General features: G+C 45.4%; 1 protein-coding gene across 5 annotated transcripts in view; it reads right to left on the reverse strand.

Annotated features, from left to right (window-relative positions):
• si:dkey-12j5.1 (uncharacterized) overlaps positions 1-24649 on the reverse strand; it is a 409564-nt gene that overhangs the window by 345967 nt on the left and 38948 nt on the right. The window lies entirely within an intron of this gene.

Below are 24649 nucleotides of genomic sequence, written 5' to 3' on the forward strand. Positions count from 1 at the left end.
CTTTACTGGATTGGAATGCAGAATTCATCATATACCCACATCAGACAGATGTAATGAGATCAAAGAACACTAATAGTAAGGCAGATACAGAACTATCATTACTATGTGAACCAAAAGTGTTACTACAGCCAATTAAGTTACACTTACTGCAGCAACAACAACTTGCATTTATATAGTGTCTTTAACTTAGTAAAAGATCCTAAGGCACTTCACAGGAATGTTAACAAACAAACTTTGACACCGAGCCACATAAGGAAATATTAGGCCATGTGGCCAAAAGGTTGGTCAAAGACAAAGGTTTGAAAGAGTGTCTTAAAGGAAGGGAGAGGTAGAGAGGTTTAGGGAGGGAATTCCAGAGCTTAGGGCCTAGGTAGCTGAAGGCATGGCCACCAATGTGGTACAATGAAAATAGGTGATGCGCAAGAGACCAGAATTGGATTGGCGCAGAGATCTGGGAGGGTTGTAGGGCTGGAGGAGGTTACAGGGATAGGGAGGGGCGAGGTCATGGAGGGATTTGAGAATTTTAAAATCGAGACGTTGCCAGACCAGGAGCCAACGTAGGTCAGTAAGCACAAGGGTCAGATTTGCAATGAATTCAATACTTATAAATCACAAAAAAAAATACAATATTACAAAGAAGAAATAATACACAAGGAAAAAGCAAGTTATAAACATTAGGGCATAACAGGTTCAAAAGAGATTGTAAATTGGGTAGTAAAATGGGTAATTCAAAGACTCAGCCCTGCATTATTTGTGAATTAGAGCTGTTTCAAATATTATTAATCCTCTTTGTGCAATATTATATAATATCTTGTTTACAAGCTGCTAAAGGTTCAGTTTCACTCTCAAGGGTTGTATAAAATCGCTCAATTGTAATAATTGGCTTCTAATTCACTCCCATCTATATATTACCATATATTCAATAATAGGATTTAGCTAACCAATACACAGTATATGTACACCCCCTGCTGCCCAAAGTATTACAGTAAATGTTTCACCTTGACCAGCACCAGTACTATAAATTCACAACTGCTTAAAATAAACAATGTCCCCCTGGTTACGAGCAAATTTTTAACCACACATTCTTCCCAGGTAATTTAAAAAAAAACTTTCATACAAACACCGATGTATTGGTGTCTCATTTTTTATTCATTTGGGATTCGGGCATCGCTGGCAAGGCCAGCATTTATTGCCCATCTTTAGCTGCCCTGAGAAACGGTTTGATACAAAGGAGTGGCTTGCTAAGCCACTTCAGAGGCAGTTAAGAGTCACTTACTTTGGTGTGGGACTAGAGTCACAAATCGGCCTGACCAGATAAGGAATGCAGGTTTGCATCCTTGAAGATGATGAGTGAATCTACCAGCTTCATGGTCAATTTACTGATACCAGCTTTTTATTTCCAGATTTTTAAAACTGAATTCAAATTCTCAAATTGCCATAATGGAATTTTGGATTTTCAGTCCAGGCCATTGGATTTCTAGCACAATCACATAACCATTACACTATCGTACCCAGCTTTCTGTATGTACAAACAATATTGATTAAGATATGCAATTTTACATTTTGTGTTTACTCTCACAATCCTTCACCTTTTTTCACCTTTGGTGATGTTTCTCTTTGCAATGTATTTATTTTATCAGTTTGTTTTGCACTCCCTCCCTTTGTGCAATTTTTATCTAATTTCATTGTGGTAACAGTAAATAACTGTGCACTGTAAACTGTGCAATGTAAAATGTGCTTTAATTTTACAATTTCCCCACTCAAGACACTGGCTTAAAAACAAGAGGAATTCATTCCAATTCAACTTCAAATATTTCTCTAGCCCTCCAGTAAAAGCAACGAACAGTCATTTGACAGGGAGTAATATCCTACTTCTGGGCAGAATAAACAGTAGATCAATTCTGTTATTTCTTGCAAACTCACTCATCTGGAAGCTCAGTGTAAACTGCCTACCTGTGCAAGCAATGTATTAAAAAAAACAGCTGAAGCTGCAATATAGTGCACAGTACACAGGTGGTACTATCTTGCAGTCTGACGCGCCAAATTCTAATTAAGTGAGTGCAGCCTTTGCAGAATGTATACAGCTACCCACTGAACCCACATCAATGGTAGAGCGATTAAAATCAGGGATGTGCAAGAGGCAAGAATTGGAGGAGCACAGAGATCTTGGAGGGTTGTACGGCTGGAGGAGGAAACAAAGATAGGGAGAGGCGAGTCCATGGAGGGATTTAAAAACAAGGATGAGAATTTTAAAAATCGAGGCGTTGCTGGAGCGGGAGCCAACGTAGGTCAGCAAGCACAGGGGTGAAGGGTGAACAGGACTTGGTGCAAGTTAGGATACGGGCAGCAGAGCTTTGGATGAGCTCAAGCTTACGGAGGGGGAAAGGTGGGAAGCCGGCCAGGAGAGCATTGAAATAGTTGATTTTAGAGGTAACAAAGGCATGGATAAGGGTTTCAGCAGCAGCTGAGGCAGAGGCGGTGACGGGCAATGTGGAAGTAGGCGGTCTTGATGATGGAGCAGACATGGGGCCAGCAGCTCATCTCGGAGTCAAACAGGACGCCACGGTCGCAACAGTCTGGATCAGCCTCAGACAGTGACCAGGGAGCGGGTTGGAGAACGGAGTTTGTGGTGGGGACTGAAGACAATGGCTTTGTTCTTCCCAATATTTAGTTGGAGGATATTTCTGCTCATCCAGTACTGGATGTCAGACAAGCAGCGTGACAAATCAGAGGCAGTGGTGTAAATTGGGACAGTATTTACACAGAAAGCAATCCTCCAAAGCCGTCCTTCTCCACAGAAGTACAAATGTGAATTTCATCTTCACTTGTTGAGCTATGACCACTGGAGAACACATATCGGGTTGTAAAAAATCTGATTTGTCTTTTGGCAATCTAATAAATGTGGAAGAGTTTTTTTACACATCGCACACATTCAGTGCCCCAAATGAATGTAATGCAGTAACAATCATTGCAGAATCTCATCCAGCTCCATGCAAATCATTCTTTGTAAAACACAAACGACAAAAATGTGTGGGACAAAGTGAGTTACAAAAGTCTGTCTCAAAACCTAAAACTGTAGTAATACAAGAATGCCAAGAGTCAGTTTTCATTTATTCTGTTAACATTGCTGCAAAGAGGATTGAAACTGTCATTAAAGAGATCAATTTAAAGTCAATTAAAGTCAAGAAATGTTATTTACACAATATTACTTGATCCAAAACTGTAGAGCACCACCTAGTGTTGAAGTGAAATTGGTTCATTTAAATTTGTTGACAGAACCAAAGCCTTAAATCATGACCAGTAGTTGGGAATTTAAAATAAACAGCCACATGCATAGTCAAGCAACAGCCTGACATAGCCACAATCACAGAATCATACATTTCAGCCAACGTCCCAGACTCTTCCATCACCATCCCTGGGTATGTCCTGTCCCACCGGCAGGACAGACCCACCAGAGGTGGCGGTACAGTGATATACAGTCAGGAGGGAGTGGCCCCGGGGGTCCTCAACATTGACTCTGGACCCCATGAAATCTCATGGCATCAGGTCAAACATGGGCAAGGAAACCTCCTGCTGATTACCACCCACCTCCCTCGGCTGATGAATCAGTCCTCCTCCATGTTGAACACCACTTGGAGGAAGCACCGAGGGTAGCAAGGGCACAGAATGTGCTCTGGGTGGGGGAATTCAATGTCCATCACCGAGAGTGACTCGGTAGCACCATTACTGACCGAGCTGGCCGAGTCCCGAAGGACATAGCTGCCAGACTGCGCCTGCGGCAGGTGGTGAGCGAACCAATACAAGGGAAAAACTAACTTGACCTCGTCCTCACCAATCTACCTGTCGCAAATGCATCTGTCCATGACAGTATTGGTAGGAGTGACCACCACACAGTCCTCGTGGAGACGAAGTCCCGTCTTCGCACTGAGGGCACCATCCAACGTGTTGTGTGGCACTACCACCATGCTAAATGGGATAGATTCAGAACAGATCTAACAGCTCAAAACTGGGCATCCATGAGGCGCTATGGGCCATCAGCAGCAGAATTGTATTCCAGCACAATCTGTAACCTCATGGCCCGGCATATTCCTCACTCGACCATTACCAACAAGCCAGGGGATCAACCCTGGTTCAACGAGGAGTGTAGAAGAGCATGCCAGGAGCAGCACAAGGCGTACCTAAAAATGAGGTGCCAACCTGGTGAAGCTACAATTCAGAACTACATGTATGCTAAACAGTGGAAGCAACATGATACACGCAGAGGTAAGCGATTCCACAACCAACAGATCAGAACAAAGCTCTGCAATCCTGCTACATCCAGTCGTGAATGGTGGTGGACAATAAACTAACGGGAGGAGGAGGCTCTGGAAACATCCCTATCCCTCAATGATGGCGGAGTACAGCACGTGAATGTCAGAAGTGCCGAATAGATGATCCATCTTGGCCTCCTCCCGATATCCCCACCATCACAGAAGCCAGTCTTCAGCCAATTCGATTCACTCCACGTGATATCGAGAAACGGCTGAGTGCACTGGATACAGCAAAGGCTATGGGCCCCGACAAAATCCTGGCTGTAGTGCTGAAGACTTGTGCTCCAGAACTAGCTGCGCCTCTAGCCAAGCTGTTCCAGTACAGCTACAACACTGGCATCTACCCAACAATGTGGAAAACTGCCCAGGTATTTCCTGTCCACAAAAAACAGGACAAATCCAATCCCACCAATTACCACCCCATCAGACTAATCTCAATCATCAGCAAAGCGATGGAAGGTGTCGTCAACAGTGCTATCAAGCGACACTTGCTCACCAATAACCTGCTCACCGATGCTCAGTTTGGGTTCCGCCAGGACCACTCGGCTCCAGACCTCATTACAGCCTTGGTCCAAACATGGACAAAAGAGCTGAATTCCAGAGGTGAGGTGAGAGTGACTGCCCTTGACATCAAGGCAGCATTTGACCGAGTGTGGCACCAAGGAGCCCGAGTAAAATTGAAGTCAATTGGAATCAGGGGGAAAACTCTCCAGTGGCTGGAGTCATACCGAGCACAAAGGAAGATGGTAGTGGTTGTTGGAGGCCAATCATCTCAGCTCCAGGACACTGCTGCAAGAGTTCCTCAGTGGAGTGTCCTAGGCCCAACCATCTTCAGCTGCTTCATCAATGACCTTCCCTCCATCATAGGTCGGAAAAAATGGGGATGTTCGCTGATGATTGCAGTGTTCAGTTCCATTTACAACCCCTCAAATAATGAAGCAGTCCGAGCCTGCATGCAGCAAGACCTGGACAACATCCAGGCTAGGGCTGATAAGTGGCAAATAACATTCGCGCCAGACAAGTGCCAGGCAATGACCATCTCCAACAAGAGTCTAACCACTTCCCCTTGACATTCAACAGCATTATCATCGCCGAATCCCCCACCATCAACATCCTGGGGGTCACCATTGACCAGAAACTTAACTGGACCAGCCACATAAATACTGTGGCTATAAGAGGTCAGAGGCTGGGTATTCTGCGGAAGTGACTCACCTCCTGACTCCCCCAAAGCCTTTCCACCATCTGCAAGGCACAAGTCAGGAGTGTGATGGAATACTCTCCACTTGCTTGGATGTTTGCAGCTCCAACAACACTCAAGAAGCTCGACACCATCCAGGACAAAGCAGCCCGCTTGATTGGCACCCCATCCACCACCCTAAACATTCACCCCCTTCACCACTGGCACACTGTGGCTGCAGTGTGTACCATCCACAGGATGCACTGCAGCAACTCGCCAAGGCTTCTTTGACAGCACCTCCACCACCCAGAAGGACAAGAGCAGCAGGCACATGGGAACAGCAGCACCTGCACAGTCCCCTCCAAGTCACACACCATCCCGACTTGGAAATATATCGCCTTCCTTCATCGTCACTGGGTCAAAATCCTGGAACTCCCTTCCTAACAGCACTGTGGGAGAACCTTCACCACACGGACTGCAGCGGTTCAAGAAGGCGGTTCACCACCACCTTCTCAAGGGCAATTAGGGATGGGCAATAAATGCTGGCCTTGCCAGCGACGCCCACATCCCATGAACGAATAAAAAAAACTCACTGACTGTATTCAACTATTTGCATTACAATAAATTTAGCATCTAATAGTCTTGATTTCAGTGCAGTGGGCTGACTGCGCAGTCTTTCGCGCTAACAAATTCCTTCCCAGGACATCAAAACTTTGGAACTTACCCATAACTTGGACTAAAAAGATGAAATACTCATAATGTGTGGGGAAAATTGCCACTTGCAATGTATTTCAAAATCTGAATCTATTTATTCAGTGTAAATTTGATAGCAATGTTGCAAATAAAAAAAAGTTTTCAATAAGCAAACCATTTTATCCAGGGAATCCAGTTTCACATCTTACAGAAATTTAAGTTTGCACCAGACAGCAGAGGTAGACATGGCTTCTTTGTTTTAAAAAAAATTATTTATGCCATTCTTCAGTTATTAGCATCGATTTCCATTTTTATATTGTATTTTATTAAAATTTTCCATCAATCTATGACGAATGGTACTTTAAACATCCATGACCATTTTTCTCCTCTTCATGATAATCTGCATCACTTGCCGTTCCTGCTTTCTCCACCCTGCCCCATCACTGCAAGAAAGTGCAAAACCACCACTTGATGCCACCCACTGTCTACACAGATGAGAAGGAGAAGTCAGCAGTTTTTGGCAGTTAGGGAACAAAAGGATCAAAGGAACAAAATACATCTCGACCATTCTGATGTAGTTAATTGGAGCATCAAGAAATTTCCATGGCAGACAGGCCTTTAAAAAAAGTAATTGGCACATCCTCTACCATAATGAGTACAGAATATATGGTGAAAAAACAAAGAATCATCAGCCCAGAAATAAGCCCGCTCCACTGGCGCAAGTGATGGGGACGGGGAGGCAGGTAGAAAACCTGGCAGATCCCCCGCTATTCCATTTCAATTCCTACCCCAAACCCCGAGGAATTTCAGGGCCATAGAATTTTATGGCACAGAAAGAAGCCATTTCATTCATCACATCCACACCCCTCCAGCAGAAAGTAAGCCAAGTCCCATTCTCGTTTTCCATTTTTATTTTTCCAATATTTATCTTTTTCCCTTTGGGATCTGCTCCATCTATGTTTCTGGTAGAACATTTCATGTCCCAACAACCTTCAGATAAAAAAAAAATCATCACCTACCCTCTCTCCCTTCATTCTTTTGTTGATGATCTTGAAACTTTGCCCAGAAGTTACCAAATTCTTTACCAGTTAGAACATAAGAACATAAGAAATTGGAGCAGGAGTAGGCCAATCGGCCCCTCGAGCCTGCTCCGCCATTCAATAAGATCATGGCTGATCTGATCCCAACCACAAATCTAAAGAACACAAGAAGTCGGAGCAGGACCCGGCCACATAGCCCCTGGGCCCTCTCCGCCACCCACAGGGCATTGACCGATCCGAACTCAGCTTCATGTCCAATTTCCTGCCCGCTCCCCATAACCCCTAATTCCCTTTACTTCTAGGAAACTGTCTATTTCTGTTTTAAATTTATCTAATGATGTAGCTTCCACAGCTTCCTGGGGCAGCAAATTCCACAGACCTACCACCCTCTGAGTGAAGAAGTTTCTCCTCATCTCAGTTTTGAAAGAGCAGCCCCTTATTCTAAGATTATGCCCCCTAGTTCTAGTTTCACCCATCTTTGGGAACATCCTTACTGCATCCACCCGATCAAGACCCTTCACAATCTTATATGTTTCAATAAGATCGCCTCTCATTCTTCTGAACTCCAATGAGTAGAGTCCCAATCTACTCAACCTCTCCTCATATGTCCGCCCCCTCATCCCCGGGATTAACCGAGTGAACCTTCTTTGTACTGCCTCGAGAGCAAGTATGTCTTTTCTTAAGTATGGAGACCAAAACTGTATGCAGTATTCCAGGTGCGGTCTCACCAATACCTTATATAACTGCAGCAATACCTCCTTGTTTTTATATTCTATCCCCCTAGCAATAAAAGCCAACATTCCGTTGGCTTTCTTGATCACCTGCTGCACCTGCATACCAACTTTTTGATTTTCTTGCACTAGGACCCCCAGATCCCTTTGTACTGCAGTACTTTCCTACAGTAAGAAGCTTCTGCAAATTAAATACAGTAGGTGATTTTGAATTTAATCTAGATTCAATTAACTGTTTTTCACATTTTATATTAAATTGAAAACTTAAAGATGTTATTCTGCTGGAATTGTAACATGTAGAGTGGAAAGTTATTGTGAGGCTCTGTCCCAATGTTGCAACTAAATTAAATGTGAGCTAACTAGTCAATGAATGATTGAACAGAAGCACAAACTCTATGTTACCACTACCATAACACTTAGTGTGCCTGATCTGTCAGTGAAGAAGCAATGTCATAGAGTGCTCTCAGCAGCTGAGCCCAAATTTAACATTCAGCTGATAGTCCACACGAAGGAAAGATGCAAGAAAGTTTACTGACAGATCAAAGAATTGCAGACTTGCAGGAACAGGTACCAAAAGCTGCTTAAAGTTATAATAAGCACACAGTACATCAGTCTTTCTGCCTGTACATTTTTACAAAGATACTACAACCAAATTTCCAGAAGAGAACTCCTTTGATAAACCAGGGCAGATGGGGGAAGGCCCCAAAACCTGTTATGTTTCTATAGTTTCTATTATCTCAGTCCTATCAGATGGTGAGTCAAGGAGAAACTGCCCTTTTCCAGTCTGCTTGTCAAAACATGCAATACAACCTGAGCATTTCATTTATGCATAATGTTCAACCTATTCTCCCATCAAGGAAGCACTGGAATCCTTCTGTTGTGGCTAAAGTTGGTCTGCAGTCCTGAACATGTAGTGATCCATATATAAAATATATTAGATTTATATGAACTTACACATAAATCCAACACCCTTTTTGTGAAGTAAACCTGTAAATCTCCATACTCATAAATTAACCCACATAAAGCTCAGCCATACCCGAGACTTGGAACAATTCAGAGGGACAAGGGGAATGCAGGCCTCCAGGATCAACATGCAAATTCCGTGCTAACTAAATATTATCTGCTGCCCCAACTGCTAGTAGCCCATGTAATCTCCTGCATAACTATTTTCTCTCTCTTTTAGCTTATTTGCAGCATGGGGTCATTTGAAGAAATTTCTGTGAGAGCAATTAAGGGCAACAGAAGTCATTTTTCCCATTTGCCACTATCTGTCAGCTTGTGGATTAAGCACTGTATAATCTGAATGATTTCATAATCCAGTAGAACTACAGATAAGCGATCCCATAAGTGAGTTTCAATATTCTTAACAATAGCAGTGTTCCTTGCAGCCTTTCTTATTTACTAAAAACAGATTTGAACAAGGCACTGACAGTTTTTTAGGTTGTGTGTTATGTGGAGCTTTATTCAGAAACAATGATACACCAAAGAGTAACTAGCGTATTAAGGGGGCTGTGATTAAGAGGTATTATAAGAAATGCCTTCTGGAAGTCTAAATACACTACGTCCACTGGTTCCCCTTTATCCACCCTGTACGTTATATCCTCGAAGAACTCAAGCAAATTTGTCAGACATGACTTCCCCTTCATAAAGCCATGCTGACTTTGTCCTATTAAATTATGCTTATCTAAATGTTCCGTTACTGTCTCCTTAATAATAGACTCCAAAATTTTACCCACCACAGATGTTAAGCTAACTGGCCTATAATTTCCAGCCTTCTGCCTACTACCCTTTTTAAATAACGGTGTTACATTAGCAGTTTTCCAATCTGCCGGGACCTCTCCTGAGTCCAGGGAATTTTGGAAAACTATCACCAAAGCATCCACAATCCCTACTGCCACTTCCCTCAAGACCCTAGGATGGAAGCCATCAGGTCCAGGGGATTTATCCGCCTTGAGTCCCATTATTTTACTGAGTACCATCTCTTGAGTGATTTTAATCGTATTTAGCTCCTCCCCCCCGAGAGTCCCCTGTTTGTCCAGTGTTGGGATATTCTTAGTGTCCTCTACTGTAAAGACTGAAACAAAATATTTGTTCAGCATTTTTGCCATCTCCATGTTTCCCACCATTAATTTCCCGGTCTCATCCTCTAAGGGACCTATGTTTGCCTTAGCCACCCTTTTTCTTTTTATATAACTATAGAAACTCTTGCTATCTGTTTTTATATTTTTTGCTAATTTCTTTTCATAATCTAACTTCCCTTTCTTAATCAATCCTTTAGTTACTTTTTGCTGTCTTTTGAAGAATTCCCAATCTTCTATCCTCCCACTAAGTTTGGCTACCTTATATGTCCTTGTTTTTAGTCGGATACTATCCTTGATTTCTTTACTTAGCCACGGGTGGCTGTCATTTCTTTTACACCCTTTTTTCCTCAGTGGAATATATTTATTTTGAAAGTTGTAAAATAACTCCCTAAATGAACACCACTGCTCATGTACCGTCTTACCCTTTAATCTATTTTCCCAGTCCACTTTAATCAATTCCGCTCTCATACCATCACAGTCTCCTTTATTCAAGCTCAGTACGCTTGTTTGAGAATCAACCTTCTCACCCTCTAATTGGACATGGAATTCAACCATGTTGTGGTCGCTCGTTCCAAGGGGATCCTTAACTAGGACATTATTAATTAATCCTGACTCATTACACAGGACCAGGTCCAAGGTTGCCTGCCCCCTTGTAGGATCAGTTACATACTGCTCAAGAAATCCATCCCTGATGCACTCAATGAACTCGTCCTCAAGGCTGCTCTGCCCAATTTGATTTGTCCAGTTGATATGATAATTAAAATCCCCCATAATTACGGCTGTTCCCTTATTACATGCCCCGACTATCTCCTGATTAATACTTCTTCCAGCAGAGTTGCAACTATTAGGAGGCCTATATACTACGCCCACTAATGTTTTTTTTCCCTTATTATTCCTTATCTCCACCCAAACTGTTTCATTATCTTGATGCTTTGTCCCAATATCATTTCTCTGTATTACAGTGATTCCTTCCTTTATTAACATAGCCACCCCACCTCCCCTTCCTTCCTGCCTGTCCTTCCTGATTGTTCAATACCCTGGCATATTTAATTCCCAGTCGTTGTCACCCTGCAGCCATGTTTCTGTAATGGCCACAAGATCATACCCATACGTAGTTATTTGTGCCGTTAACTCGTCCATTTTATTACGAATGCTACGTGCATTCAGATAAAGAACTTTCAAATCTGTTTTGTGACGCTTAGTTCCTGCTTTTTCCTTTTTTAACATTTTACCTATTACTCCATACCTTCTGTCCCTTCCTGTTACGCTTTCCTCTCTCTCCCTGCTCAGGTTCCCAACCCCCTACCACTTTAGTTTAAACCCTCCCCAACAGCACGAGCAAACACTCCTCCTAGGACAGCGGTCCCGGCCCTGCCCAGGTGCAGACCGTCCGGTTTGTACTGGTCCCACCTCCCCCAGAACCGTTTCCAGTGTCCCAGGAATTTGAATCCCTCCCCCTTGCACCATTCCTCTAGCCACGTATTCATTTGAAATATCCTCCTATTTCTACTCTGACTAGCACGTGGCACTGGCAGCAATCCTGAGATTACTACCTTTGAGGTCCTATTTTTTAATTTACCTCCTAACTCCCTATATTCTGCTTTTAGGACCTCATCCCCTTTTTTACCTATATCGTTGGTGCCTATGTGCACCACGACAGCTGGCTGTTCGCCCTCCCCCTCCAAAATGTTCTGTTGAAATAGTTTCCCCCATTTACCGAATTGAATCCCATCATAATGCTTAACATCTCTATTATATCTCCTCTTGACCTTCTATGTTCTAATGAAATGAGCACTGGTGCCTCTAGTCAGCCCTCATAACTGATGCCGCTCATCCTTGATATCATCTTAGTGAATCTCTTTTGCTCCTTTTCCATGGCCTTGACATCATTCATGAAGTAGAGGACTCAAAACCAGAAACAATATTCATAGGTTTAGCATTACCTATTCTTTATTACTCTAAACCACTATTTATTAAATAGATCCAATAAAGTTTTTAATAGTGTCCTCCCACTTTTAAAGATTTGTCTATTTGAACCCCCCGTCACTCTGCTTCTCTACTACTTTACCATTTTAGTATAAAGTTCCACTTTTTCCTTTCATATCACCTCACATTTCTCTGCATTAAATATCATCCGACATTTATCAGCCCAATCTACTAACATATTTATGTCATCCTGAAGTTGCTTCCAGTACTCTTCAGTTAACTATGCTGCCCATTTTGATACTGTGATCCAGTACCGAAATCTAGATCCTTTTTTCCTATTTGAGAAGAGTAATGGTCCTTTCAGAAACATAGAAACATAGAAAATAGGAGCAAGAGAAAGCCATTTGGACCTTCGGGCAAGCTCCGCCATTCAAAATTATCACTGACCGAGCTGGCCGAGTCCTGAAGGACATAGCTGCTAGACTGGGCCTGCGGCAGGTGGTGAGCGAACCAACACGAGGGAAAAACTTACTTGACCTCGTCCTCACCAATCTACCTGTCGCAAATGCATCTGTCCATGACAGTATTGGTAGGAGTGACCACCGCACAGTCCTCGTGGAGATGAAATCCCGTCTTCGCACTGAGGACACCATCCAACGTGTTGTGTGGCACTACCACCGTGCTAAATGGGATAGATTCAGAACAGATCTCTCAGCTCAAAACTGGGCATCCATGAGGCGCTGTGGGCCATCAGCAGCAGCAGAATTGTATTCCAGCACAATCTGTAACCTCATGGCCCGGCATATTCCTCACTCTACCATTACCAACAAGCCAGGGGATCAACCCTGGTTCAATGAGGAGTGTAGAAGAGCATGCCAGGAGCAGCACCAGGCGTACCTAAAAATGAGGTGCCAACCTGGTGAAGCTACAACTCAGGACTACATGCATGCTAAACAGCGGAAGCAACATGCTATAGACAGAGCTAAGCGATTCCACAACCAACGGATCAGATCAAAGCTCTGCAGTCCTGCCACATCCAGTCGTGAATGGTGGTGGACAATTAAACAACTAACGGGAGGAGGAGGCTCTGCAAACATCCCCATTCTCAATGATGGCGGAGTCCAGCACGTGAGTGCAAAAGACAAGACTGAAGCGTTTGCAACCATCTTCAGCCAGAAGTGCCGAGTGGATAATCCATCTCAGCCTCCTCCCGATATCCCCACCATCACGGAAGCCAGTCTTCGGCCAATTCGATTCACTCCACGTGATATCAAGAAACGGCTGAGTGCACTGGATACAGCAAAGGCTATGGGCCCTGACAACATCCCAGCTGTAGTGCTGAAGACTTGTGCTCCAGAACTAGCTGCGCTTCTAGCCAAGCTGTTCCAGTACAGCTACAACACTGGCATCCACCCGACAATGTGGAAAATCAGCGAAGTGATGGAAGGTGTCGTCGACAGTGCTATCAAGCGGCACTTACTCACCAATAACCTGCTCACCGATGCTCAGTTTGGGTTCCGCCAGGACCACTCGGCTCCAGACCTCATTACAGCCTTGGTCCAAACATGGACAAAAGAGCTGAATTCCAGAGGTGAGGTGAGAGTGACTGCCCTTGACATCAAGGCAGCATTTGACCGAGTGTGGCACCAAGGAGCCCTAGTAAAATTGAAGTCAATGAGAATCAGGGGGAAAACTCTCCAGTGGCTGGAGTCATACGTAGCACAAAGGAAGATGGTAGTGGTTGTTGGAGGCCAATCATCTCAGCCCCAGGGCATTGCTGCAGGAGTTCCTCAGGGCAGTGTCCTAGGCCCAACCATCTTCAGCTGCTTCATTAATGACCTTCCCTCCATCATAAGGTCAGAAATGGGGATGTTCGCTGATGACTGCACAGTGTTCAGTTCCATTCGCAACCCCTCAGATAATGAAGCAGTCCGAGCCCGCATGCAGCAAGACCTGGACAACATCCAGGCTTGGGCTGATAAGTGGCAAGTAACATTCGCGCCAGATAAGTGCCAGGCAATGACCATCTCCAACAAGAGAGAGTCTAACCACCTCCCCTTGACATTCAACGGCATTACCATCGCCGAATCCCCCACCATCAACATCCTGGGGGTCACCATTGACCAGAAACTTCACTGGACCAGCCATATAAATACTGTAGCTACGAGAGCAGGTCAGAGGCTGGGTATTCTGCGGCGAGTGACTCAGCTCCTGACTCCCCAAAGCCTTTCCTCCATCTACAAGGCACAAGTCAGGAGTGTGATGGAATACTCTCCACTTGCCTGGATGAGTGCAGCTCCAACAACACTCAAGAAGCTCGACACCATCCAAGATAAAGCAGCCCGCTTGATTGGCACCCCATCCACCACCCTAAACATTCACTCCCTTCACCACCGGCGCACTGTGGCTGCAGTGTGCACCATCCACAGGATGCACTGCAGCAACTCGCCAAGGCTTCTTCGACAGTACCTCCCAAACCCGCGACCTCCACCATCTAGAAGGACAAGGGCAGCAGGCGCATGGGAACAACACCATCTGCACATTCCCCTCCAAGTCACACACCATCCCGACTTGGAAATATATCGCCGTTCCTTCATTGTCGCTGGGTCAAAATCCTGGAACTCCCTTCCTAACAGCACTGTGGGAGAACCGTCACCACACGGACTGCAGCGGTTCAAGGCGGCGGCTCACCACCACCTTCTCGAGGGCAATTAGGGATGGGCAATAAATGCCGGCCTTGCCAGCGACGCCCACATCCCGTGAACGAATAAAAAAAAACTCAGTACCCTGTTCCCACTTTTTCCCCATATCCCTTGATCCCTTTAGCATTAAGAAATATATCTATCTCCTTCTTGAATACATCCAATGACTTGGCCTCCACTGCCTTCTGTGGTAGGGAATTCCACAGGTTCACCACCCCGAGTGAAGAAATTTCTCCTCATCTCAGTTCTAAATGGCATATCCTGTATCCTGAGACTGTGACCCCTGGTTCTGGACTCCCCAGTCATCAGGAACATCCTCCCTGCATCCAGTCTGTCGAGTCCTGTTAGAATTTTATATGTTTCAATGAGGTCACCTCTCATTCTTCTAAACTCGAGTGAATACAGGCCTAGTCGACCCAATGTTTCCTCATACGTCAGTCCTGCCATCCCAGGAATTAGTCTGGTAAACCTTCGTTGCACTCCCTCCATGGCAAGGACATCCTTCCTCAGATAAGCAGACCAAAACTGCACATAATACTCCTGATGTGGTCTCACCAAGGCCCTGTATAACTGCAGTAAGACATCCCTGCTCCTGTACTCAAATCCTCTTGCAATGAAGGCCAACATACCATTTGCCTTCCTAACTGCTTGCTGTATCTGAATGCTCGCTTTCAGCGACTGGTGTACAAGGACACCCAGGTCTCGTTACACCTCCCCTTTTCCCAATCTATCACCATTCAGATAATAATCTGCCTTTCTGTTTTTACAACCAAAGTGGATAACCTCACATTTATCCACTTTATACTGCATCTGCCATGTTCTTGCCCACTCACCCAACTTATCTAAATCACATTGGAGCCTCTTTGCATCCTTCTCACAGCTCACATTCCACCCCAGCTTTGTGTCGTCTGCAAACTTGGAAATGTTACATTTAGTTCCCTCATCCAAATCATTAATATATATTGTGATTAACTGGGGCCCAAGCACTGATCCCTGCGGTACCCCACCAGTAACTACCTGCCACCCGGAAAAAGACCCGTTTATTCCTACTCTCTGTTTCCTGTCTGTCAACCAATTCTCAATCCATGCCAGTATATTCCCCCCAATCCCATGTGCTTTAATTTTGCACACTAACCTCTTGTGTGGGACCTTATCAAAAGCCTTCTGAAAATCCAAATACACCACATCCACTGGTTCTCCCCTATCTATTCTACTGGTTACATCCTCAAAAAATTCCAGTAGATTTGTTAAACATAATTCCCCTTTCATAAACCCATGCTGACTTTTGTCTTTATATCCCTCCAATCCAAAAAAAACATCTATTGACCACTATTCTTTCTGTCCTTTAACCAACTTGCTATCCATGCTGCCACATTCCCATTAATATTGTGTGCCTTAATTTTATCAACAAGCCTCCTATTCAGCACCTTATCAAATGTCTATTCAAAATCCATACACACAACATCCACTGTCATTCCTTTTCCAATACATATTTTATTTCCTTCAAGAGCTCTATTAAATTTGTTGGACACACAACCTGCTATCTACGCACCAATGCTTGCTGTCACTAATTAATCCATATCTTTCTAAGCAAATATTCATTTTAACTCCTATTATGAACTCTAGAAATGTACCCAATACCAATGTTAGCACAGAAACAGGCCATACGGCCCAATTGGTCTAGGCCGACGTTTATGCTCCACACAAGCCTCCTCCCACTCCTCTTTATCGAACCCTATCAGCAAATCCTTCTATTCCTTTCTCCCTCACGTACTTCTTTAGCTTCCCCTTAAATGCATATATGTTATTTGCTTCAACCACTCCATGTGATAGCGAGTTCCACAGTAGGATCTCATTTGGAACTGAGATGTTGCATTATCAACCTTCCAATCCTCAGGTGCAATTTCCATATCCAAAAATGCGTGATTTGAAAGGCTGACCACAGCCGTTGCCCTTTGCTCTCTAACTTCCCGCAACATTCTAAGATGCATGCCAACAGTGCCTGGTGCCTTTTCAGTACATAGGAGTAAATAGGAGCAAGAGGAGCAGAGGAGGGGGAGTTGCATTCTTGATTAGGGAGAACATCACGGCAGTAGTGAGAGGGGATATATCCGAGGGTTCGCCCGCTGAGTCGATATGGGTAGAACTGAAAAATAAGAAGCGAGAGATCACTTTGATAGGATTGTACTACAGACCCCCAAATAGTCAATGGGAAATTGAGGAGCAAATATGTAAGGAGATTACAGACAGCTGCAAGAAAAATAGGGTGGTAATAGTAGGGGACTTTAACTTTCCCAACATTGACTGGGACAGCCATAGCATTAGGGGCTTGGATGGAGAGAAATTTGTTGAGTGTATTCAGGAGGAATTTCTCATTCAGTATGTGGATGGCCCGACTAGAGAGGGGGCAAAACTTGACCTCCTCTTGGGAAATAAGGAAGGGCAGGTGACAGAAGTGTTGGTGAGGGATCACTTTGGGACAAGTGATCATAATTCCATTAGTTTTAAGATAGCTATGGAGAAGGATAGGTCTGGCCCAAAAGTTAAAATTCTAAATTGGGGAAAGGCCAATTTTGATGGTATTAGACAGGAACTTTCAGAAGTTGATTGGGAGAGTCTGTTGGCAGGCAAAGGGACGTCTGGGTAAGTGGGAGGCTTTCAAAAGTGTGTTAACCAGGGTTCAGGGTAAGCACATTCCTTATAAAGTGAAGGGCAAGGCTGGTAGAAGTAGGGAACCTTGGATGACTCAGGAGATTGAGGCCCTAGTCAAAAAGAAGAAGGAGGCATATGACATGCATAGGCAGCTGGGATCAAGTGGATCCCTTGAAGAGTATAGAGATTGCCGGAGTAGAGTTAAGAGAGAAATCAGGAGGGCAAAAAGGGGACATGAGATTGCTTTGGCAGATAAGGCAAAGGAGAATCCAAAGAGCTTCTACAAATACATAAAGGGCAAAAGAGTAACTAGGGAGAGAGTAGGGCCTCTTAAGGATCAACAAGGTCATCTATGTGCGGAACCACAAGAGATGGGTGAGATCCAAAATGAATATTTCGCATCGGTATTTACGGTTGAGAAAGGCATGGATGTTAGGGAACTTGGGGAAATAAATAGTGATATCTTGAGGAGTGTACATATTACAGAGAGGGAGGTGCTGGAAGTCTTAACGCGCATCAAGGTAGATAAATCTCCGGGACCTGATGAAATGTATCCCAGGACGTTATGGGAGGTTAGGGAGGAAATTGCGGGTCCCCTAGCAGAGATATTTGAATCATCGACAGCTACAGGTGAGGTGCCTGAAGATTGGAGGGTAGCAAATGTTGTGCCTTTGTTTAAGAAGGGCGGCAGGGAAAAGCCTGGGAACTACAGACCAGTGAGCCTGACATCTGTAGTGGGTAAGTTGTTAGAGGGTATTCTGAGGGACAGGATCTACAGGCATTTGGAGAGGCAGGGACTAATTAGGAACAGTCAGCATGGTTTTGTGAGAGGAAAATCATGTCTCACGAATTTGATTGAGTTTTTTGAAGGGGTAACCAAGAAGATAGATGAGGGCTGTGCAGTAGACGTGGTCTACATGGACTTCAGCAAAGCATTTGACAAGGTACCGCATGGTAGGTTGTTACATAAGGTTAAATCTCACGGGATCCAAGGTGAGGTAGCCAATTGGATACAAAATTGGCTTGACGACAGAAGATGGTTGTCGAGGGTTGTTTTTCAGACTGGAGGCCTGTGACCAGCGGTGTGCCTCAGGGATCGGTGCTGGGTCCGCTGTTATTCGTTATTTATATTAATGATTTGGATGAGAATTTAGGAGGCATGGTTAGTAAGTTTGCAGATGACACCAAGATTGGTGGCATTGTAGACAGTGAAGAAGGTTATCTAGGATTGGAACGGGATCTTGATAAATTGGGCCAGTGGGCCGATGAATGGCAGATGGAGTTTAATTTAGATAAATGTGAGGTGATGCATTTTGGTAGATCGAATCGGGCCAGGACCTACTCCGTTAACGGTAGGGCGTTGGGGAGAGTTATCGAACAAAGAGTTCTAGGAGTACAGGTTCATAGCTCCTTGAAAGTGGAGTCACAGGTGGATAGGGTGGTGAAGAAGGCATTCAGCATGCTTGGTTTCATTAGTCAGAACATTGAATACAGGAGTTGGGATGTCTTGTTGAAGTTGTACAAGACATTAGTAAGGCCACACTTGGAATACTGTGTACAGTTCTGGTCACCCTATTATAGAAAGGATATTATTAAACTAGAAAGAGTGCAGAAAAGATTTACGAGGATGCTACCGGGACTTGACGGTTTGACTTATAGGGAGAGGTTAGATAGACTGGGACTTTTTTCCCTGGAGAGTAGGAGGTTAAGGGGTGATCTTATAGAAGTCTATAAAATAATGAGGGGCATAGATAAGGTAGATAGTCAAAATCTTTTCCCAAAGGTAGGGGAGTCTATAACGAGGGGACATAGATTTAAGGTGAGAAGGGAGAGATACAAAAGAGTCCAGAGGGGCAATTTTTTCACTCAATGGGTGGTGAGTGTCTGGAACGAGCTGCCAAAGGCAGTAGTAGAGGCAGGTACAATTTTGTCTTTTAAAAAGCATTTGGACAGTTACATGGATAAGATGGGTATAGAGGGATATGGGCCAAGTGCAGGCAATTGGGACTAGCTTAGTGGTATAAACTGGGCGACATGGACATGTTGGGCCGAAGGGCCTGTTTCCATGTTGTAAACTTCTATGAATCTATGATTCGGCCATTCAGCCCTTCGGGCCTGCTCCACCATTCAAAACGATCATGGCTGATCGTCTAACTCAGCACCCTGTTTCCGCTTTTTCCCATATCCCTTGATCCCTTTAGCATTAAGAAATATATCTGTCTCCTTCTTGAATATATTTAATGAATTGGCCTCCATTGGCTTCTGTGGTAGAGAATTCCACAGGGTCACCATGCTCTGAATGAAGAAATTTCTCCTCATCTCGGTTCTAAATTACATACCCCATCCTGAGACTGTGACCCCTGGTTCTGGACTCCCCAGCCATCGGGAACATCCTCTCTGCATCTAGTCTGTCTAGTCCTGTTAGAATTATATATGTTTCGATGAGATCACCTCTCATTCTTCTAAACTCTAGTGAATATAGGCCTAGTCAACCCAATCTCTCCTCATACGTCAGTCCTGCCATCCCAGGAATCAGTCTGGTAAACCTTTGTTGCACTCCCCCCATGGCAAGGATATCCGTCCTCGGATAAGGAGACCAAAACTGCACACAATACTCCAGATGTGGTCTCACCAAAACCCTGTACAACTGCAGTAAGTACGGCAGCATAGTGGTTATGTTACTGGACCAGTAATCCAGAGGCCTGGACTAATAATCCGGAGTTATGAGTTCAAATTCAATTAATTAAATAAATAAATAAAAACTAGTATCAGTAATGGTGGTTATGAAACTACTGGATTATCGTAAATCAATAATATCCTTTCGGAAAGGAAATCTGCTGTCCTTATCCGGTCTGGCCTATGTGACTCCAGACCCACAGCAATGTGGTTGATTCTTAATCGCCCTCCGAAATGGCCTAGCAAGCCACTCAGGTGTACAATCTCACTAAAAAAAAGTCACAAGAAGAATAAAACCGGACGGACCACTAGGCACATGATACAACAAAGGCAACCCAAGCCCAGTCGGCCCTGCAAAGTCCTCCTCACTAACATCTGGGGACTTGTGCCAAAATTGCGAGAGCTGTCCCACAGACTGGTCAAGCAACATCCTGTCATAGCCATAATCACAGAATCATACCTTTCAGCCAACGTCCCAGACACTGGGTATATGTCCTGCCAGTGGCACACCAGAGATGGCGGTACAGTAATATACAGTGAGGAGGGAGTGGCCCTGGGCATCCTCATCATTGACTCCCGACCCCATGAAATCTCATGGCATCAGCTCAAACATGGGTAAGGAAACCTCCTGCTCATCACCATCTACTGCCCTTCCTCAGCTGATAAATCAGTCCTCCTCCATGTTTGAGCACCACTTAGAGGAAGCACTCTGGGAGCAAGGGCACAGAATGTGCTCTGGGTGGGGGACTTCAATGTACATCACCAAGGAGTGGCTCGGTCGCACCACGGCTGACCGAGCTGGCCGAGTCCTGAAGGATATAGCTGCCAGACTGCGCCTGCGGCAGGTGGTGAGCGAACCAACACAAGGGGAAAACTTACTTGACCTCGTCCTCACCAATCTACCTGTCGCAAATGCATCTGTCCATGACAATATTGGTAGGAGTGACCACCGCACAGTCCTCGTGGAGATGAAGTCCCGTCTTCGCACTGAGGACACATCCAACATGTTGTGTGCACTATGGGATAGAATCAGAACAGATCTAGCAGCTCAAAACTGGGCATCCATGAGGCGCTGTGGGTCATCAGCAGCAGATTTGTATTCCAGCACAATCTGTAACCTCATGGCCTGACATATTCCTCACTCTACCATGATCAACCCTGGTTCAATGAGGATGTAGAAGAGCATGCAAGGAGCAGCACAAGGCATACCTAAAAATGAGGTGCCAACCTGGTGAAGCTACAGCATACATGCTAAACAGCGGAAGCAACATGCTATAGATAGAGCTAAGCGATTCCACAACCAATGGATCAGATCAAAGCTCTGCAGTCCTGCCACATCCAGTCATGAATGGTGGTGGACAATTAAACAACTAACGGGAGGAGGAGGCTCCGTAAACATCCCCATCCTCAATGATGGCAGAGTCCAGCACGTGATTACAAAAGACAAGGCTGAAGCGTTTGCAACCATCTTCAGCCAGAAGTGCCGAATAGATGATCCACCTCGGCCTCCTCCCGATATCCCCACCATCACAGAAGCCAGTCTTCAGCCAATTCGATTCACTCCACGTGATATCAAGAAACGGCTGAGTGCACTGGATACAACATGTGGACCCCGACAACATCCCGGCTATAGCGCTGAAGACTTGTGCTCCAGAACTAGCTGCGCCTCTAGCCAAGCTGTTCCAGTACAGCTACAACCCTGGCATCTCCCCGACAATGTGGAAAATTGCCCAGGTATGTCCTGTCCACAAAAAGCAGGACAAATCCAATCCGGCCAATTACCGCCCCATCAGTCTACTCTCAATCATCAGCAAAGTGATGGAAAGTGGTCGTCAACAGTGCTATCAAGCGGCACTTACTCACCAATAACCTGCTCACCAATGCTCAGTTTTGGTTCCGCCAGGACCACTCTGCTCCAGACCTCATTACAGCCTTGGTCCAAACATGGACAAAAGAGCTGAATTCCAGAGGTGAGGTGAGAGTGTCTGCCCTTGATATCAAGGCAGCATTTGACCGAGAAGCCCCAGTAAAATTGAAGTCAATGGGAATCGGGGGAAAACTCTCCAGTGGCTGGAGTCATATCTAGCACAAAGGAAGATGGTAGTGGTTGTTGGAGGCCAATCATCTCAGCCCCAGGGCATTGCTGCAGGAGTTCCTCAGGGCAGTGTCCTAGGCCCAACCATCTTCAGCTGCTTCATCAATGACCTTCCCTCCATCATAAGGTCAGAAATGGGGATGTTCGCTGATGACTGCACAGTGTTCAGTTCCATTCGCAACCCCTCAGATAATGAAGCAGTCCGAGCCTGCATGCAGCAAGACCTGGACAACATGCAGGCTTCGGTTCATAAGTGGCAAGTAACATTCGTGCCAGACAAGTGCCAGGCAATGACCATCTCCAACAATGATGTGGAGATGCCGGTGATGGACTGGGGTTGAAAATTGTAAACAATTTTACAACACCAAGTTATAGTCCAACAATTTTATTTGAAAATCACAAGCTTTCGGAGGCTTCCTCCTTCCTCAGGTGAATGTCAAGAAATCCTCGAACCTTTCGCATTTATAAATCACAGAACAATACCTGGTGATTACAGATAGTCTTTCCAACTGCCCGTTGCCAAGGCAATCAAAGTGTTCAGACAGAGAGCTGTTACCTACAGGGCCACCGCATATACAAACAACCAAAAAAAAACAAAAAACAGACAGGCAGAAACATAGAAACATCCGGAAGGAAGAGAAAGACAACAAATGACCCGTTATATTAAAAACAGATAACTTTTGTTCGCTGGTGGGGTTACTTGCAGCGTCACATGAACCCAAGATCCCGGTTGAGGCCGTCCACATGGGTGCGGAACTTGGCTATCAATTTCTGCTCGACGATTTTGCGTTGTCTCGAAGGCCGCCTTGGAGTACGCTTACCCGAAGGTCGGTCGCTGAATGTCCTTGACTGCTGAAGTGTTCCCCGACAGGGAGGGAACCCTCCTGTCTGGCGATTGTTGCGCGGTGTCCGTTCATCCGTTGTCGCAGCGTCTGCATGGTCTCGCCAATGTACCATGCTCTGGGGCATCCTTTCCTGCAACGTATGAGGCAGACAACGTTGGCCGAGTCACAGGGGTATGAACCATGCACCTGGTCGGTGGTGGCCTCTCGTGTGATGGTGGTATCTGTGTCGATGATCTGGCATGTCTTGCAGAGGTTACCGTGGCAGGGTTGTGTGGTGTCGTGGACGCTGTTCTCCTGAAAGCTGGGTAATTTGCTGCGAATGATGGTCTGTTTGAGGTTGGGTGGCTGTTTAAAGGCGAGTAGTGGAGGTGTGGGGATGGCCATAGCGAGGTGTTCGTCATCATCGATGACATGTTGAAGGCTGCGGAGAACATGGCGTAGTTTCTCCGCTCCGGGGAAGTACTGGACGACGAAGGGTACTCTGTTGGTTGCGTCCCGTGTTAGTCTTCTGAGGAGGTCTATGTGATTTTTCGCTGTGGCCCGTCGGAACTGTCGATCGATGAGTCGAGCATCATATCCCGTTCTTACGAGGGCGTCTTTCAGCGTCTGTAGGTGTCCATCGCGTTCCTCCTCGTCTGAGCAGACCCTGTGTATTCGCAGGGCCTGTCCATAGGGGATGGCCTCTTTGACGTGGTTAGGGTGGAAGCTGGAAAAGTGGAGCATCGTGAGGTCGTCCGTGGGCTTGCGGTAGAGTGAGGTGCTGAGGTGCCCGTCTTTGATGGAGATTCGTGTGTCCAAGAAAGAAACTGATTCTGAGAAGTAGTCCATGGTGAGCTTGATGGTGGGATGGAACTTGTTGATGTTATCGTGTAGTCTCTTCAGTGATTCTTCGCCGTGGGTCCATAGAAAGAAAATGTCGTCGATGTATCTGGTGTATAGCGTTGGTTGGAGGTCCTGTGCAGTGAAGAAGTCCTGCTCGAACTTGTGCATGAAAATGTTGGCGTATTGGGGTGCGAATTTGGTCCCCATGGCTGTTCCGTGTGTTTGGGTAAAGAACTGGTTATCGAAGGTGAAGACATTGTGATCCAGGATGAAGCGGATGAGTTGTAGGATGGCGTCTGGAGATTGGCTGTTGTTGGTGTTGAGTGTTGATGCTGTCGCAGCGATGCGGTCATCGTGGGGGATACTGGTGTAGAGTGCCGAGACGTCCATCGTGGTGAGAAGTGTTCCTGGTTCAACTGGTCCGTGGGCACTGAGTTTTTGTAGGAAGTCTGTAGTGTCGCGACAGAAGCTGGGGGTTCCCTGTATGATGGGTTTCAGGATGCCCTCGATGTATCCAGAGGTTCTCACACAGGGTTCCGTTGCCTGAAACGATAGGACGTCTGGGTGTGTTGGCTTTGTGTATCTTTGGGAGGCAGTAGAAGTCTCCCACGCGGGGAGTATGTGGGATGAGAGCACGTAGGATGCTTTGAAGGTCTGGATCGAAGGTCTTGATCAGTTTGTTGAGCTGGTGGGTGTGTTCTTTGGTCGGATCTGCGGGTAACCGTCTGTAATGTTCCCGGTTGTCCAGTTGTCGGTCTGCTTCTTTGCAATAGTCCATTCTGTTCTGTATGACGATGGCTCCTCCTTTGTCCGCTGGTTTGATGACGATGTTGCGGTTCGTCTTGAGAGCGTTGATGGCGTTGCATTGTGCTCGGGTGACATTCTGGACTGTCTTGTGA

The sequence above is a fragment of the Heptranchias perlo genome, chromosome 2 (assembly GCF_035084215.1).
Source record: "Heptranchias perlo isolate sHepPer1 chromosome 2, sHepPer1.hap1, whole genome shotgun sequence".
In the NCBI taxonomy this organism is placed as follows: Eukaryota; Metazoa; Chordata; class Chondrichthyes; order Hexanchiformes; family Hexanchidae; genus Heptranchias; species Heptranchias perlo.